This window comes from Convolutriloba macropyga, unplaced genomic scaffold (genome assembly GCF_964194025.1).
Source record: "Convolutriloba macropyga unplaced genomic scaffold, txConMacr16.3 SCAFFOLD_4850, whole genome shotgun sequence".
NCBI lineage: Eukaryota > Metazoa > Xenacoelomorpha > Acoela > Convolutidae > Convolutriloba > Convolutriloba macropyga.
In genome coordinates, this window is record NW_027449771.1 from 1 (window position 1) to 7,500 (window position 7,500).

At 42.5% G+C, this 7,500-nt stretch overlaps 1 non-coding gene and 1 pseudogene across 1 annotated transcript in view; both read left to right on the forward strand.

The window, feature by feature from the left end:
- The first annotated feature begins 4,696 nt into the window (after positions 1-4,696).
- On the forward strand, positions 4,697-4,848 carry LOC142355320 (5.8S ribosomal RNA; annotated as a pseudogene).
- A 1,683-nt stretch (positions 4,849-6,531) lies between these two features.
- LOC142355321 (large subunit ribosomal RNA) overlaps positions 6,532-7,500 on the forward strand; it is a 3,522-nt gene continuing 2,553 nt past the window's right edge. The window contains exon 1 of the ribosomal RNA XR_012761190.1: positions 6,532-7,500. This exon is cut by the window's right edge and continues 2,553 nt beyond it. This is a non-coding gene — a ribosomal RNA (large subunit ribosomal RNA).

The window sequence follows — 7,500 nt, forward strand, 5'->3', positions numbered from 1 at the left end:
AATGGCTCATTAAATCAGTTACTATCTATTAGTTGATTTGCAAGCTAAATGGAATAACTGCGGTAACCCTGCAGCTAATGCATGCTGATTGTCCGACACTGTCGGAGACTTTTACAAGACTACACCGGGTGATTTGCTAAGTACAGACACATCCCGTGATGAGTCCTAGTAACTGAAAGATCCCAGATAGCTTCGGCTTGGGGACGGAACTTCCGAATTTCTGACCTATCAACCTATGATGGTAGTGTAACGGACTACCATGGTTGTGACGGGTAACGGGGAATCAGGGTTCGATTCCGGAGAGGGAGCCTTAGAAACGGCTACCACATCCAAGGAAGGCAGCAGGCACGCAAATTACCCACTCTCCGCACGAGGAGGTAGTGACTAGAAATAATGATATGAACCTTTATGGTTTGTAATCAGAATGGAATGGACTTAAAAGCTCCATTGATGAAACGAGTAGAGGGCAAGTCTGGTGCCAGCAGCCGCGGTAATACCAGCCTCTACAAGCGTATGCAATAGTTGCTGCGTTTAAAAAGCTCATAGTTGGATCTGTTTGAGTAGAACGGCAACATGGTCTTCAGTTAAATCTGTTGACTCGTTCCGCTCATCCTTCGCATCGAAGAAATAGTTTGCACTTAAATGTGACGAACTGTGGAAACGGTGTTTTCACCCTGAGAAAATTAGAGTGTTCAAAGCATCCTTTGGGATCGAATAATAAAGCATGGAATAATGGAGAATGACCCGCTACTCGATTGATGCCGGTTGGCTGAGTGCGGTAATGATTGAAAGGAACAGACGGGGGCATTTGTATTGCTACGTTAGAGGTGAAATTCTTGGATCGTGGCAAGACAAACTACTGCGAAAGCATTTGCCAAGAATGTTTTCATTAATCAAGAACGAAAGTCAGAGTATTGAAGAGGATTAGATACCCTCGTAATTCTGACCATAAACTATACCAACCTACAATTTGTCAAAGTCGATCTTGACTTGGCAAGAGATTAACCGGGAAACCAAAGTTTATTGGTTCCGGGGGAAGTATGGTTGCAAAATCGAACTTAAAGGAATTGACGGAAGGGCACCACCAGGAGTGGAGCCTGCGGCTTAATTTGACTCAACACGGGAAAACTCACCCGGTCCAGACATCTTAAGGATTGACAGATTGAATATCTTTCATGATTATATGGGCGGTGGTGCATGGCCGTTCTTAGTTAGTGGAGTGATCTGTCTGGTTAATTCCGATAACGAACGAGATCTTCTCCATCTAAATAATGAAATTCACTATATGTGAATTCAAACACTTCTTAGAGGAACTATGCGGAATTAAATACCGCAGATGAAGTGAGGCTATAACAGGTCTGTGATGCCCTTAGATGTTCTGGACTGCACGCGCGCTACACTGTGTACTTTTAGATTGAGTACTCAGCCCTTGGTCCGAAATGGACTGGGCAATCAGAGAAAAGTACAGCGCTTCAAGGGGATCGTCTGTTGTAACTTGCAGACGTGAACCAGGAATTCCTGGTACTTATGAGTCAACAACTCATAGGGATTACGTCCCTGCCCTTTGTACACACCGCCCGTCGCTACTACTGATTGGATAGTTAAGCAAGAATTGCAAATTCCTACTGTTGGGACTTCGGTCTCCGGCAACGGGGATGAAGCGGATCGAGCTTAATTGTCTAGAGGAAGTAAAAGTCGTAACAAGGTTTCCGTAGGGGAACCTGCGGAAGGATCAGTGATTGATTCCTTCGGGCATGGCTGCTGGTAGAGGCCATGTCTGTAGTGCGCATGACGCTCTGTCGCTAGAGATTGCTTGGCAACCAATCTCGAATTATGTATCGAGCTCAAAAACTACTTGTGTGGATACATAGTTCAGCAGTCATGGCAAGGGACTGCTTAAAGGGAGACTAGTTAGCAAAAGCAGCCTAGCAGAACTGCAGCTATCTAGATCTCAGAAGCTGGGTTATAGAAGCCCAGCTATAGACTTGTGAATGAGAAAGGCCTAAAAAGGTCCACAAGTCGCGTGGTTAGAACCGACACGCAAAAATCCCAGCGAGTGACAGAGCGTTGCGCTGTTCAGTGGGAAAGAGTTGAGCTACTCGGGGCGCCCACTGAACTTGCTCCGAGCCAAAGGCTCGAAAAACACAGCTTAGCCTCAGATCCTTTACATAGAAGGCTAGCTAAAATAAACTTACCTTGGACGAGGGTAAAGTTTAGTCAGTTCTTAGGGGAGAGTAATCCACAGCTTCTCGCCCTCTGAACATTCTCCCAGATATGTAGGTCTGGGAGAGTCTCCTCCTGTTCTTCGGAATCTGGAGGTAGACAAAGACAGTACGATACGATCTTGCATCGGGATGACTAACCGATAATGATCATAATCTGACAATTTTTCCGGCTTGAGGCACCGGAGTCAGATTAAAGACACATACTGAACTAAAGGCGTATGTGCAAAGCTTGTCGGAGTGTAGAGAGTCAAGCTGAGTTGACTCGTCACGTGGTGATGACAACAGCCATGTGCAAAACACTCACAACTTTATCGTCTATGTGGAAAAGGTTGCTAACAGCGCTCTCTATGAGAGGCCCTCGCATATAACTATACGAGGAAAAGGCGATAGAGTTGTTTGAATGTGGGGCAGGTTCATCGACAAGCTAAGTTGATCACATTCTTGTTGTGGCATCCTACTAGAATTGGTCACGGTCTGCACCAACTCTCCCCAAGTTGGCCAGACTTAAAACTAGAAATAAGGTTTGCAGCTATGTGAACCTAGAAACTGTAAAGGAGTTGAAAGAACTTAAAGGAATTGAAAGAGGCCTTGAGGTATATCCTCTTGGTAAAGACCCACAAAAGCTCACAAAAGTGGCTTCGAAGGGCAAAACTGGTTCATCCAAAACAATTGGAGAGCTTAAAGCAGAACCAATTCGAATGAAACACTATTGGTGAAACTTCATCATGAGAACGTCACAAGCTGATCACGCTCTATGATATGACTAGTATTATGTTGCTTCTAGTAGGCTAAGCGCAAGCCGAAACATCAACATGTGAAAGTCGTAGAATTTTGCAATCAAACTGTGGCTAGTACTGTGATGTTACTAGTAACCTGGTGTTCCGTCATATGGCCAAGAGAGCATTTGAAGGCGAAACTTCTGCATGGGAAAGCTGCATCATGATCAAAATTTTATATCGAGTATTATGTTGACGTTAGTAGGCCTTGGCCGAAAACGCAGCATGTGAAAGGTATAGATAAAAGTTATTGTTGCAGTCAGTACTGTGTAGTTACTAGTAGCTGGATTTAAGCTCAAAATGAGACACTGTTGGTGAAACTTCATCATGAGAATGTCACAAGCTGATCAAGCTCTATGATATGACTAGTATTATGTTGCTTCTAGTAGGCTAAGCGCAAGCCGAAACATCAACATGTGAAAGTCGTAGAATTTTGCGATCAAATTGTGGCTAGTACTGTGATGTTACTAGTAACCTTGTGTTACGTCATATGGCCAAGAGAGCATTTGAAGGCGAAACTTCTGCATGGGGAAGCTGCATCATGAACAAAAGTTTATATCGAGTATTATGTTGACATTAGTAGGCCCTGGCCGAAAGCGCAGCATGTGAAAGGTATAGATAAAAGTTATCGTTGCAGTCAGTACTGTGTAGTTACTAGTAGCTGGATTTAAGCTCGAAATGAGACACTGTTGGTGAAACTTCATCATGAGAACGTCACAAGCTGATCACGCTCCATGATATGACTAGTATTATGTTGCTTCTAGTAGGCTAAGCGCAAGCCGAAACATCAACATGTGAAAGTCGTAGAATTTTGCGATCAAATTGTGGCTAGTACTGTGATGTTACTAGTAACCTTGTGTTACGTCATATGGCCAAGAGAGCATTTGAAGGCGAAACTTCTGCATGGGGAAGCTGCATCATGAACAAAAGTTTATATCGAGTATTATGTTGACGTTAGTAGGCCCTGGCCGAAAGCGCAGCATGTGAAAGGTATAGATAAAAGTTAGCGTTGCAGTCAGTACTGTGTAGTTACTAGTAGCTGGATTTAAGCTCGAAATGAGACACTGTTGGTGAAACTTCATCATGAGAACGTCACAAGCTGATCACGCTCTATGATATGACTAGTATTATGTTGCTTCTAGTAGGCTAAGCGCAAGCCGAAACATCAACATGTGAAAGTCGTAGAATTTTGCAATCAAACTGTGGCTAGTACTGTGATGTTACTAGTAACCTTTTCTTACGTCATATGGCCAAGAGAGCATTTGAAGGCGAAACTTCTGCATGGGGAAGCTGCATCATGAACAAAAGTTTATATCGAGTATTATGTTGACGTTAGTAGGCCCTGGCCGAAAGCGCAGCATGTGAAAGGTATAGATAAAAGTTATCGTTGCAGTCAGTACTGTGTAGTTACTAGTAGCTGGATTTAAGCTCGAAGTGAGACACTGTTGGTGAAACTTCATCATGAGAACGTCACAAGCTGATCACGCTCTATGATATGACTAGTATTATGTTGCTTATAGTAGGCTAAGCGCAAGCCGAAACATCAACATGTGAAAGTCGTAGAATTTTGCGATCAAACTGTGGCTAGTACTTTGATGATGCTTGTAGCCAACCGAATTGGTTGAAAAGCCCAATAAGTAAGCTAACTTGGGAGAGCTTGTTGGAAACCAAATGCTACTAGATTGGTCCAAATACATCCTTCAACAGGGGATCACTTGGCTCGCTTTACGAAGAGGAGCACAGCTATATGTGTTAATTCGGTATGAATCGCAAGATTTGTTTACCGACCTCTCTAACGCAAAAGGCGGTCTCGGCTTCGGCTGTTGACTGCGTCCGATTCAGGGTTATATAACTCTCGATTGAACACATTGATGTTCTATTGTTGGTGCTTCCAATAAAATTGGAACACTTAAAGCAGAACCGATTCAAATAATAGCATTCTGATCAATGATTGCATTCCTTGATCAAGAACTGCTGGAGTCATTGTGATGGCGAATTTTCTTCATAAGAAAATTGCAAAGAGACGGAACTTAATGAGACTAGTATTATGTTGTTTCTAGTAAGCGGAAGCTGAAACAGCAACATGTGAAAATCAAGTTTTGTTCAATGATCTCGAGGCGATAAGTACTATGAAGCAACTAGTAGCCTAAGCATGACTCAGATTTGAGACAGTCAAAAAGACTGGCGAAACTTCTTCACATGAAAGTTACATAGAGAACTACAAATGTATACAGCGAGTATTATGTTGTTTCTAGTAGGCGAAAGCTGAAACATCAACATGTGAAAGTTGTCTGCAAACTGTAGAACGATATGTGATTAGTACTGTGCTGTTACTAGTAGCCAGTCTGACTGTAGAAGCCAAGACAAAGGGAAACTAATGCATCTGAAAAGGACAAGTTATGGAAAGGTATGCACGATAAGTATTATGTTGTTTCTAGTAAGCGGCAGCTGAAACATCAACATGTGAACGTCGTTGTGTACAGTAACCTAGAACTATATAGTCCTTAGTAACGTGCATTTACTAGTACCTGTAATTGGTATTCAGACTCAGGCAGTTTGGAATAGTTTGGCAAAGATGCACCAGAGAAAACTGGGATTTGATACAGAAATTGTTGAATACAAGTATTATGCTGCTTCTAGTAGGTTGAATCCGAAACATCAGCATGTGAAAATTGAAAACATTTCTGGTTCGAATTGTCACAAGTATTTGGTGATCTGAGTAGCCAAACTCACTACAACGCCAATTGAAGGCAAAAATTCTCAACGGGAAAAGCTATTCTCATTGAATGAGCTAACAAGACGAGTATTATGTTGCTTCTAGTAGGCGAAAGCCAAAACATCAACATGTGAAAGTCTTGCTGAACAAATTTAATGTTGTTGAGCTCAGTACCGTGTGAATTAGTAGCCATAATTGGCGAGCGAAAATTGAACTGGCGAAACTTCGTCTTTGGAAAATTGCAGATGCCGAGCACTTATTTTGCAACGAGTATTATGTTGACTGTAGTAAGCGAAAGCCGAAACAGCAACATGTGAAAGCTGTTGAAATTTGTGGTCATTTTGCAATAAGTACAAGGAGTGTAACTAGTAGCCAGGTCAAAATTTGGGATAAGAATGAGCAAAAATTCTGCATGAGAACAGTTGAAATTATGAAACTAAATTACAAAGACTAGTATTATGTTGTTTCGAGTACGCGAAAGCGGAAACATCAACATGTGAACGTTTGTAACGAAGTTTCGTTAATTTTCAGCCTAGTACTGAGCAAGAACGAGTAGCCTCATCTCCAATCCCACGCAAAATGTAGTGAAATATGTGAGTGAACCTTATTCACGGTGAGGGTTTCCCGAGGTCTGTATTGCAGCGAGTATTATGTTGCTTCTAGTAAGCGAAAGCTGAAACAACAACATTTGAAAGTTGGAATTAATGACTGAATGGAAACTTCGACCTGTGTTTGATAGTAGTAGCGAACAAAACTGCTGAATCGGTTTCTGTCTCATATTGGTCAGTGAACCAATTAAGAGACAATCAACTACATAACCTGAATTGGGCGAGAGAACCCCCTTAACTTAAGCATATCAGTAAGGGGAGGAAAAGAAATCAACTGAGAATCCCTTAGTAATGGCGAATGAACAGGGAAAAGCTCATCGGGAAGAGAAATGGCAACATTTCTCGGTGTCCGGTATGGTTTGATGCTAGACTGGTGAATTTGTCCTGATGTCTACTGGAAAGTAGCATCAAAGAAGGTGAAAATCCTGTAAAGGTCATTTTCGATACCAGTCATAATGGCTCATTCCTATGAGTAGAGTTGTTTGAAAGTGCAACTCGAAGCTGGAGATATGTCTCTCCAAAAGCTAATTATAAAGCGAGACCGATAGTAAACAAGTACCGTGAGGGAAAGTTGAAAAGCACTCTGAAGAGAGAGTGAAAAGTACGTGAAACTGTTGAAGGGGAACTGGAGTGAGCGTTACCATACTCAATGCCTTGATATTATATTCTCGGCTACCGAGTAGTGTAGTTGTCGTCTTTTGGCAAATCTTGTTAATGAATCGAGCAGAAGTTTTCCTCGGAATTCTTCTTGTTGATTCTAAACAAAATGAGATAAATTGATCTTGATTGCCTGTCTGACCTCAACTTCCTATTCAATGCTCTCTACAGCCCGTCTTGAAACACGGACCAAGGAGTGTGAGTTGCTTGCAAGTGTTGTCGCTCATTGAAAGCGCACACGCGAAATGAAAGTGAACAGTGTAATTTTTATGAATTGCACTACTTTGTGTGGTGAGGGCGCCGATTCGGTGTCCCGCAACCACGGACGGTTTTGCTCTTATTGCATGACTGATCCAGAGCAAGTAGCACACGACCCGAAAGATGGTGATCTATGCTTGGGCAGGGCGAAGCCACGGGAAACCATGGTGGAAGCCCGAAGCGGTTCTGACGTGCAAATCGATCGTCTGACCTGAGCATAGGGGCGAAAGACTAATCGAACCATCTAGTAGCTGGTTTCC